The sequence below is a fragment of the Misgurnus anguillicaudatus genome, chromosome 4, assembly GCF_027580225.2.
Source record: "Misgurnus anguillicaudatus chromosome 4, ASM2758022v2, whole genome shotgun sequence".
NCBI lineage: Eukaryota > Metazoa > Chordata > Actinopteri > Cypriniformes > Cobitidae > Misgurnus > Misgurnus anguillicaudatus.
Genome location: NC_073340.2, coordinates 2,128,004 through 2,140,152, shown reverse-complemented (window position 1 = coordinate 2,140,152; position 12,149 = coordinate 2,128,004). Strand labels below are relative to the sequence as shown.

The following is a 12,149-nucleotide window of genomic DNA, read 5'->3' as shown; positions in this document are numbered from 1 at the left end:
AACAATGGGATAATTAACAGGGAAACGAGGGGGCGGAGTCAGGAGACGAGACATACAAACACAAGACAACCACAGTACAAACAAGACAAAACCATAAATATATATAAATATATATATACACATGAAAACAGAACACTAGACTAAACAAGACATTAAAACAAAGACTAGAGAATACAAGGGAGCGGGGAAAAGGTCACAAGACATGGGAAAAACATGGTTAAATATAACAAAACCAAAACCACGATCTCCCACACAAAACATGTACTGTTAGGACCCTGCCATACAAAACTAGATATAATTACCAACAAGATTATGGCAGAGTCCCAACAAAGACGGGATATTTCAGCCCCAGAGTTTTGCTCAGTCGGTCTATTTGCACAGTAAGTAATATAAAAAAGTAAGTAAAAAAGTTTTTTTTTACCGTGAATATTTTTATATACTTAAAATACGCCATTTATAAGATAGCTCCTCCAGGCCGAGTGCCGGAGGCAATCACAGCCGTGACGATATAAGTTAAACAAATACCACACGACTCCGAGAGCGAAATTGCTTTTATACAACAGTTTGACGGCACACGTTTGAAAAATGAAAACTAGAAAACAACAACAAAGTTATTTTAAAAGCCTCTTTGTTTGGGAACTACTTTCTTCCGCAACGGATTTCACTCGGCTGTTTTGAATCTCATAACAAGCCGTTTCTTAATATTAGCGTTTCTTTGTCACAAGATGTAGTTTTAAGATTAGTTCAGTCGAGAATATATATGTATAATATTCAAATATGCAGTCGATAAGTTAAGAGAGCGCCTGTTTGAACGTTTGCTTAAGGAAGCTTCGGTACGTGAGAACCAGAGAGCGGACGTCAGTGTTTACTCGCCCCACTGACCAAAGCCCTCTCTGGGCTACATCTCTGACAGGAATTCCCTGGCTCTGATGTTGGCCTTGTCTGTTATTAACTCGCTTAATATTAGACTTTCTGCTTGCCAGTACTATATAAAAGTTTTTAAAAGTGTCAGAGAGATGTTTTTGCATGCTGCTTATAAATATATCAGTGGCGATATCTCATAACGTGTTTTAATATATTCACGTCACGATAAATTCGTTATCAATTGTCCAAATTTAAAAGCTGCAGTGCTTACCTGCAGTTCCACTATGTTTTCGCTTTCTCGGAGTTGCTTACACACACACACACACACACACACACACACACACACACACACACACACACACACACACACAGATATAAATATATATATACATACACACACACAAAGTGCCCTTCATAAATATTGGGATATGTTATTATATATGTAAAAATGTATTTCAGTATATTTCAGGGCCAAATATAATGGGACAGTTCGCTTAAAAGTTGTTTTATGGACGTGAATTGTGTACATGATGTTTGTTTACAGCCACAGCGTCCAAATGCCAAACTTCAACTTTAGATCACAACATGCTTCATATATGCACTCTAAAAAATCTGGGGTTATTTTTTCTACCCAAATGCTGGGTTGAGCCATTTGGGTAATTTTTTTGGGTTATTTTTGCAGTCTTGGGTAGTTTTTTGGGTAGTTTTATGTAACCCCACCACTGGGTTATTTTCTGGGTAATTTTCACTGAGAGTGGAATCAATACACCCCCTTCTCCACCTGGACTCAACAACCCAGCTCATTGGGTCAAATCAACTCGGCGCAGATTCAGGTGCAGCACACGGGCTGATTGAATTTGAGGTGGATACAACGCACACTGATATTTGGAGAAATAAGGTTTGTATCAACATATTTATTCATATAAAATATATTTTTAAACCTATTTATACACGTATCATAATACCGAGGGCTATATAAAGACGTAAGTGCCATTACATTCAGTTTTACATGGCATTAAATACGCCGCCAGCTTCGTTCGTTTAGGTTGGCTTGTTTGATATGCCCGTTGGATAGTAAATATGTTTTCTACTGTTTTTGTTTAATGTTTAAAACGTCCCCTTTGGACAAAGCCTTACGTTTTTTCTTAACTAACGTTATATGACGACATTTACGTAACTTCAAAGCCCAGTTAACTGTTAACTTAAAACGAGATTAATGTAAGTTCAAGTTAATGCATTCTTTGCTTTTTCAGATTATTAAAATGAGATTTTTGACAATTACAGCCCGTAACAAATCTCTGGTAATTAGTTTCTGAAAACCATTTTTTGTACACAAACAGTTAAAGCAGCCCATCCCCCACTGTACAGCAGTGCTGCTGGGTCAAAACAACCCAATTGCTGGATCATCTGTCCCGGGGATTTTGGATCGTCAGAAGCAGAAATACAGCAGCACTTTACAAGCAGACATTCTTCAGCGGTTCTTTTCTGGTGAAATAAAGGTCTGTATTTGTCTTTGTATCATTTAATCGATACCTAATGGCAAAAGTGTTGTCCTACAACGAGGGCATTTCATTACGTTTAGTCAACAACATCAGTCGAGTGCTTGAAATAACTTTTTGTGAGCAGATGCGCGTCTTTTACCACAGAACGGGGTAACGTTGGACAATATATTTAATATGGTAATAATGGCGATTAACATTGGACTATAATTATACTTTATTATTATGAGTATAGAGCGTTTCATCGGACGCACGCGTGTCACGGGTACGCAACTACGCGTCTGGTCTTTACTTCCGGTTTAACGGTCTGACTAGTGCCTCAAATGAATTCTGGAACAAATTACCTCGTCAAAAATAACAAATGTTTTGGTTTCCTAAAGGCAGGGGGGAAATGGCGATAGCCGATTTGTAGTTAACATTGTATACATTATAATACACATTTTACTTAGCAACGTTAGCTCAGTGTAGTTTTTATACGCTTTAGCTATGAAATAAGAACTGAGGTAATTTACTGTTGTTTATTTTGCTTGTTATCAGAAATTAACTACTCTAAAAATACTTTGTTGTTATTTATTCTTAGCCGAGTTTACCGGAAGTTGTTTATAAATGAGAAGATTCAACTAACTTTAATATGTCCATTAAAGCCTAAGTTAATCACACTCTGTGACATTCAAATCTGCGTCCGTGCTTATCCAGCAAAGCAGTTTACGTGTATGAAACAAACATTTAGATATGTTATTCCAGAAGTACTGTAATAAATCTTTATAGTTCAGATATAAACACTGCTGTCTACGAAAACGATCAAAAGAGATTAAATCGTCTTTTCGACAGTGACAATGCTTCAAATATAGTTTCTCTTTAGTACAACATTAATGCCAGCAGGTGGTGACAAGTGAATTAAAGGCGGGGTGCATGATCTCTGAAAGCCAATGTTGAAATTACCTGAACAAATGAATGAGTATGAATGGTCTATTACAGGGGTGGCGAACGTCGGTCCTGGAGAGCCGCAGTCCTGCAGTGTTTAGCTCCAGCTCTAATCAAACACACCTGAACAGGTAATCAAGGTCTAAATAGTTACTAGAAACCTTCAGACAGGTGAGGTTTAATCAGGGTTGGAGCTAAAAACTGCAGGGCTGCGGCTCTCCAGGACCGACGTTCGCCACCCCTGGTCTATTATCTATATTGATAGAAAAGAATGCATCACTTAGAGCTAAAAGTTTGTGTTTTTCTGTTTTAGGTGGTCTGAGTTTCCATGAGTTTCCTCGGCTAACTACCCCATGCATGGTATGTTAATATACTGTCTTTATCATATGGTAACAAGAGTTTTATTTAGTCTTTTTTTAGAAGTTGTTTTTTTGTTATTTTTGCATTTAGATTGCACAAGACTTTTACACATTACACCAGGATGCAGCTCCAAAACTCTTCGAGAAATGGCTCCCTTGATATACCAATAGGATCTTGCAAAGCTTCCATGTTCAGTTGAGGAGATGACACAAGGTAAAGTTTCTCCACTATTTTGATAATTAACGGCCAGATTACTAATAGCAATTTAATAAAGACACCCACTGATAAATTAATGAAGACATTTTTTGGCAATAATTGCTGTTGGGAGATTTAGCACTTTCTCCACTCATCTTCATTTATTTGAAATGCCAGACAGTTAACCAACATTATCTGAACATATTGCTTTTCAATTTCTGCTGCTACAGATGCAAACGGATATCTTGCATTAAAGCTGCTCCCTGTTTTGCTTCCACCTCCACCCTTCAAAACTGCCAGAAAAAGTCCGGCCCAGCATTGATGATGGCAAAAAAGCTTTCATCGACATTCAGCCTGTAAGTACAAATCAAGAAATTTACTTTAATACGTTATTTACCAGGTATTTAAATAAACTACCATTCAAAAGTTTGGGACATTATGTTAGTGGCTGTCTTAAAGTGGGCAAGATCAAGGTGTAATAACTCCCAAACCCATCACCCATACGCACACCCTGACACCCCCCAAGTTTCACCTTAACTCAATTGGCTGGAACACTTTGTTATCCTTTCTGATAGTAGGTCTGGGCACTTTGTTTTTATTGCAGTTTGTGGAGCCTAGGCTGTCTACAGAGATCGCGTTTTATACAGTTTGATCAGCGGACAGGCAGCAAGCAGATAGTGAGGAGATGTTTGCTGTATGTAACAAAAAATGTTTTATGGTCTAAAATGTGTGAATTCGCTTAGAGCACCTTTAAGGAAGAGAATTACTTGATGAATATTAATGACATGTTTATGAAATGTTACACTGGCAAAATGCTGTATTTCATAGTTTTTTTGTGTGTGTTCATAATGTAGACTAAAACAATACTGCTTTGTAACAAACAGTTGTTCTTAAAGGTATTTTATGAATTTCATGAATTTTTAAAAATGTTAAAACATATAGGGACAGTTTCACAGACAAGGATAAGACTAGTCCTAGAATAAAGTAAATGTAAGAGCTGTCCAAACTGAAAACTTCTTGCACTGACATATCTTAAAATTCACCAGTGCCCTTTGTTTTCCCCCTCAAAATGCACACAAGTAATGTTTTTATTAAGACATGTTTGTTCAAACTTGTTATATTTCCTAATTAATAACTAAGGACTAGCCAATCCCTGTCCGGGAAACCACTCCTTACACTTTTGCAATTAGAGGCAAGTGAAGAAATTGTTTAAAATTGTTTAAAAATGGAAATTTATTATTTATTGTATTTATAGTTTTGTATGATCTCCTGAATTTTTGATTGAGCTATTGTGTAGAAAGTGTACGTTACACACATTGTATTTGTTACATTACACAAAGTGTAATATGCTAAAAAATATTAATGAAAAATAAAGTTAATACAATGTTGACCTGTTTGTTTATCTTTTGGTTTTTAATTTTAAATGATAATCTTAAAAGGAATAAAAATAACCCTATATACATTTTTAACCCATTTATGAAGTCAAATTAACCCATCATTTTAGTTAAAAATAACCTAAGTTTTGGGTAGAAAAAACAACCCATTGGCTGGGTTAAAATTATTAACCCAACTTCTTGGGTTAATTTAACCCCATATGGGTTCTGTCCTGTATTTACCCAGCAGTTAGGTTAAAAACAACCCAATTTGGGTTGTTTTTAACCCATTGTTTTTTAGAGTGTGAGGAAATAATTTAACAAATACAAAATGCATGTCCATTACAGCTCAACTGTCCCATTACGTTTGGCCCATTTAAACGACTGTAATTCCTAAATCCTAAAGACAAATTGGAATTTGTGAATACCCTCTAAATACAGCTCAAAGTGTGCACTCTGTCCCAATATTAATGGAGGGCACTGTATAATATATGGGCAACAGGGGTGTCATAGTTTTTGTAATTACCCTTGCCTGTAGACATGTCAAAGTGTTATGAATCAGAACAATCTCTAATAACAGCTTATTTTTATTTAAATGTAGGACAGTCAACAAGATGACTTATTGAAAGACCTGGAAAACATCTCCATGGACATATGTGTAATCAAAAAGAAAAAGGTGTTCTTGGCGACTATGACGATATTGGAATCGTTGTTGGAGTGATGATTCTTGAGCAGCTCAAATCTGTGGCACAAGCCTGCATTTATGCTGGGTACAATCTATGTGCTTAATTTGGCGTACCCCAAAGAACTAAAATACTACTTTTTTGAAATTTTTCAGAAATTCATTATGCAGATGGATTCTAAAGCTCTCCCCAAAAATTCAAGGACTGAAAAACGTTTTAAAGGTGCAGTGTGTAAATTTTAGCGGCATCTAGTGGTGAGGTTGGGAGTTGCAACCAACGGCTTAGTCCACGGCTCACTTCTCGCTTTTGAAACACATAGAGAAGGACAAACATGTCATCGTTGGAGACAACTTAGCAAAAAATTGTCCTTTAAGGGCTTCTGTAAAAAAATGGCAGCACAAAATGGCGACTTCCATGTAAGGGGACCCTCGGTGTATGTAGATGAAAAGGTCTTGTTCTAAGGCAATAAACACATAACGGTTCATACACCCCTGATAATATAGTTTTGTATATTATTTTGCATTTCTGTCAAAAGATCCTTCTAAAAATTTCACACTGCACCTTTAATACTAAAATTTTGTAGCAGACATGTATGTGCATGCTCAGCACGAAATGTTAGTCCAGATGTCACAGTCTACTCTGTTTATCATTTAAGACCTGGGAATCCATAGTTTTAGGGTGTTTTTTATGGAAAGAAATTAAACTCAATATTATTAACAAATACATGCACATTTATCTGTGAACTGGATGCATGTTACAAATGTATTTACTATCCACGAACAAATGTCTCTAGATTTGAATATGTGACATTCAGAATTTGAATGAACGTGTATCGATTTGTACAAATGTACAAATACACGTGTTTTATTGTGTATTCAAATATCATAATTTGCGCGTGCAAAAAGGGAGATGTGCATTTGTGGATCAGATGACACGCGTGCATTAATCCCGTTCTGTTCATTTGTATATTGAGACTTTCATTTCGCCGTTTAAAGCATTTTATGAGCCAAATACAAACAACTATCAATGAATGAACTAAAAAGATGTCTTTGATTTTGTGTCTGCGAATTTTAATATTTACGTGAATGTGCATCGATTTGTTCAAACAGAGACATATTTGTGAATTCAGATGCCATATTTCGTATCATTATTTCACAATTTGTGCACACAAAAAAGAGGATGTGCATTTGTGGATCAGGCGACGCGCGTGCATTAATCCTGTTCTGTTCATACGAGTTTTGAGACTTAAGTTGCATGGTTTGCATTGAAAGATCCACGAGCACAGATGTGCTATGAAAAAAGTCAACACTAGGTGTCAGGCTAACGGAGTTTCACACATGGCGGTGAATTCTGTTTTCTGTGTTTCCCTTTAGTTTGGTGTTTTTATAGCATTACGTTTATTATCTATATATATTAAATGTTTTAATGGCTTGGCTACTGAGATGTGTTTGTGTGCATGTATGTAATGTATCTTTATTGTCCTTTAATGGAAAGTCAATTATTTTTACAGTATAATTCACTTCATTTTAAAAAGTAATAATTTCATGTATTAAACTATACCATTTATTAAATATTTCATAATTTTCATATTTTCTATTATTTCTTTTTACCTTATATATAGCCTACGTGTTTGTTCTACAATTATTGTGTTACATGCATACAAATTAATATTCCCCAGCCTGTTTATATATAAATAACACTTCACATCATGGGTTTGTGTTATATTTATTAAGAATGTCCACATAATAATTATTAAACAATTTTATTAAAACAGGTTATAAAAAATACCAAAATAGAAAACTGGGGAAAGTATGAAATATTTAATAAACTGTATTATAGAATACGTTAAATTATTATTATTTTTTTTGTATAAACCATTCAAATCTTTAGTCTTTATAAATATATAAAAACATACCGTGATAAAAACGCTACACTAAAGGGAAGGGAACAGACTTTGACAGAACACCTGAAATCAATTGCTTTGCTTAGGACCTATGCTGGTATCCCCAACGCCAAACAATGTGTAATCTGATATAGGAGTCTAAATTTAATTAAGATCCTAGATCAGATTATACGTTATTTAAGGTTATGTGAATAATAGCCTATATTTAAGCACTTATAGAATATTGTATTAACAAAGTACTTATACACACTTTCAAGTGCTGAACTGCTGATCGATTCATAAGTTATGAACGAAAACATGATTTATAAACGTACATAATTAGTATGATATAAATTGTAAAAAGTCTGTTGCCTGTTGTTAAAAGCGCTCCTCAGGCTTCGTCTTTGGGTCGTCAGAGGATTACTCGCCTGAATATTAACATTTACTAAATTTCCCATCGGCCCGTACCTGAGACTGATTGCGCGCGTCGCCTGTTCTTCATTTGGTGGACTTTATTTATTTCATTTAGATCTTCATTTAGATCTCACCAAACCTGTTCGGTGCGAAGTCTTGCTTTGCCATGGTGACAGGGGCATCGGACTGGGGGTAAAACCAGTACTGATTACCAGGGCCCCAAAGGAAGAGAGGGCCCTTGAAAAGTCTGAAATATATTATGGGATGGGGCATGGGGGCCCATCAGGACTGCCTATGCATAGGGCCCGAGGTCTTGTGCAACGCCCCTGCATGGTGAACGTTGCTGAGCGTTTCTTTGCCTATCTTTACTTGGATTTATATATCCCGACTGTTTATTGGATTAGTATAATCTAATAAAAATTTAATGTAGGCTACTGTCACCCAGATCAGGAAAGGCAGTAATACTTAAGGATCCTGATCTGAGTGACAGTACATTAAACATACGGTAATGTTTTTTTATTAAGCTCCTAAATCAAATTACTGATTAAATTACAAATAATGTCACTGAACTAGTTTTGTAGCGGTGTCGGACTTTCCCTTGCGGTGATTTTGCGTGGCGCTGTATGCAATTTTACGGCCTTTATTTACAAAAAAAATATAATTTAAATCCAGAACAACGAGGTACACTATAGAAGTTGGGTGCTATGTCTTAACCCTTATGAGAATAATAATAATAATAATAACTTTATTTTTATATAGCGCCTTTAAAGCAGCTTCTCAAGGCGCTTTACATAACAGAAAATAAGAAAACAACGCACACAAAATGAGACAAGTAATGCATACATACATGTAAGAATAAAACAAGTAAATGCATACGTACATGTAAAAATGAGACAAGTAATGCATACATACATGTAAAAACACACCACAAATAAAAGTGTCATAAAAAGGCTATCCTAAAAAAGTGAGTCTTTAAAAGAGATTTAAAACTACTAAAGTTCTGTGCGTCCAAGAAACATCATCAACACAAGCTATACTACAGCTACATTTAAACAAAAATACATAAATAAATTAAAGAACATGGTTTAGGCTTGTTAAGTGCAAATTTTCAGAGCATCGGTATACAGAACACTGCGCTGTAAATGTACAAAACGAATGCAATACACAAGCACTGCATATTCATTTAGGCCATTTTCAATAATATATTAGTATTCTCATGAAATGCGTACGAATAACACGCAGTTTGATTATCGTGCAATACATAGGCTACATAAAATTACAATTTTGAGTGAATATGTTACGCAAGTCCTTCCTGTTCCCTTATGGCTCATCTATTCGTGTTTTTTAATAATTGTTTTCTCATTTGTTTTTTACCATTGTCTCTTGGGTTTGGGGTTAGAGTAAGTTTTTGTAAAATAAAATGACATCCAAACCCAATCGGCAATGGTTTAAAAAACAGACAAAAAAACAACGACACCAAACGATGCGCCATTTAAGTGAACGGGAAGGACTAGCATATGCATGCAAAATTGGAATTTGGCGTAGGCTATGTATTGCACGATAATCACACTGATTGCTATTCATACGCATTTGATGATAATAGGTTGATTAGATAAATTAATGTGTATCTATAAAGTATGAAAACGAATGAATCAGTATTTTGGCTAAATTAAGATGGATCATTTCAAGATCATTTTCAGTCATTTCGATTTTGTCATCATTTCAGAACAAGCTTATTCTATCTATAACAACTTACATTATATCATGTGTGTTTCTTGAATATATGTTGAAAATATATGCAAGTAAAAAAGTACAAAATAAAATCGTTCAGCTCATGGGGAGTGAACAAAAAGACATTAAAGTCTCTCCGCAAGGACGTGCTGAAACTGTCGAGTCGACAGATGATCATCATGCTTAAAATGTTTCACCCAGAAATTAATAATGAAAACTTGAATATCTAAATGCCCAGGTAAGAGTCAAGTGTTCAGTCAGTTCACAACAAAGAAAAAAGCCAACGACATTGGCTGCAGCTTCCTCATCCACGGGCGGATGTTGCAGATACACAAAGAAAAAACAATAAAGGTTTAAATGCTGGTAAAAAACGTCAATTATATTATGGCATTTTATATTTGTGTTGATCAGTTAAAGTTATTTTAATCTTTAATACTGCATCTGCAGACAATCTGCAGACGACGCTATCATTCTATTATCTCAGTTTCACTTTCTCACGCATTCATGTAGCCAGGCCCGGATTAACACAGTGAAGTGCCCCCCCCCAATATATTTTATTTATTTATTTATTATTTTAAACTAGTCATTCAGGGCTCCAGACTAACGTTTTTGTTATTAGGAGCAAAGTAGCCCCTGACTGAAAATTTTAGTAGCGCTAGCAGAAAATTTAGGGCACACCTTAAATAAGCCTGCAATGCAATATTTTGACATTTTCCCAAAATAACTGCATTACTGAAAAATACTAAATAGACTTAACTATGCAGTTGCTGCACATGTCATCATTATGCACAATTAATGAAACTTTCAGAATAGGAAGTTATGAATCAAAGATTCATACAACCCCCTTAACTATAGGCATAAGATAGGCTACATATAGGCTACAATAAGTTATATCTAGATAGCTTACTTTAATGAGATAAGTGGCAGGGCAGCAGTTTACATGCTTGTATCCTTTACACGTTTCTCATCTTTTATCTAGTTTTCCTTGGGCACTGATGTAGACCTTTATTCTCGTCTATAATGTTTTTAGTGTTAAAGGAATAGTCTACTCATTTTCAATATTAAAATATGTTATTACCTTAACTAAGAACTGTTGAATCATCCCTCTATCATCTGTGTGTGTGCACATAAGCGCTGGAGCGCGCTGCGACGCTACGATAGCATTTAGCTTAGCCCCATTCATTCAATGGTACCATTTAGAGATAAAGTTAGAAATGACCAAACACATCAACGTTTTTCCTATTTAAGACGAGTAGTTATACGAGCAAGTTTGGTGGTACAAAATAAAACATAGCGCTTTTCTAAGCGGATTTAAAAGAGTAACTATATTTTATGGCGTAATAGCACTTTTGGGGAGTACTTCGACTCGCCTGAAAAATCCGCTCCCCTTCTCACTCTCATAATGGGAGAGGGAGGGTGTTACTGCGCAGAGTCGAGGTACTCCCAAAAGTGCTATTACGCCATAAAATATAGTTACTCTTTTAAATCCGCTTAGAAAAGCGCTATGTTTTATTTTGTACCACCAAACTTGCTCGTATAACTACTCGTCTTAAATAGGAAAAACGTTGATGTGTTTGGTCACTTCTAACTTTATCTTTAAATGGTACCATTGAATGAATGGGGCTAAGCTAAATGCTATCGTAGCGTCGCAGCGCGCTCCAGCGCTTACGTGCACACACACAGATGATAGAGGGATGATTCAACAGTTCTTAGTTAAGGTAATAACATATTTTAATATTGAAAATGAGTAGACTATTCCTTTAATGTAGGCTAAAAGTTGTCCGGCTCTCTTTATCTCTCATCGCTGTAATGTTTAACCGGCGCGGTTCTGAGTGCGATGTGTTAACTTTACCAGGGCTGCGTAGATCCATCTGTAAAATCAACCGAGCGCATGGTGACATAAAACGATATACGCGATTACGCGTCATGCAATTGAGCGGTTAAAACCCGATCGTGCATTCCGTAGTGCCCGCACATGCTCGAGTACTTGTAAAAACATTTTGGCCGCAGTCTGGAGACCTTGGTGCCCCCCTATTGCCTGGGGCACTCGCCCAATATTGACAATCCAGCCCTGGCTGTAGCCTGTGATTTAACGAAATGACCTCTTACCAATTTATTTGGCCTTCATTATACATGTATGATGTGAAAAACAAGAAGGTCATAGCTAGTTTCATTAATTTAATGTAAAAAGCGCCGTGGTTGCATTCATGCGGTTGGCTTGTCA

The 12,149-nt window shown here is 35.9% G+C and overlaps 2 long non-coding RNA genes across 2 annotated transcripts in view; both read left to right on the top strand.

Annotated features, from left to right (window-relative positions):
* LOC141363674 (uncharacterized) overlaps positions 1-12,149 on the top strand; it is a 245,305-nt gene that overhangs the window by 209,055 nt on the left and 24,101 nt on the right. The window lies entirely within an intron of this gene.
* Positions 2,115-4,337, top strand: LOC129421513 (uncharacterized). Its single transcript, XR_012369094.1, has 5 exons — positions 2,115-2,363; positions 3,342-3,418; positions 3,601-3,647; positions 3,738-3,860; positions 4,073-4,337. It is a non-coding gene; the product is annotated as an uncharacterized lncRNA (long non-coding RNA).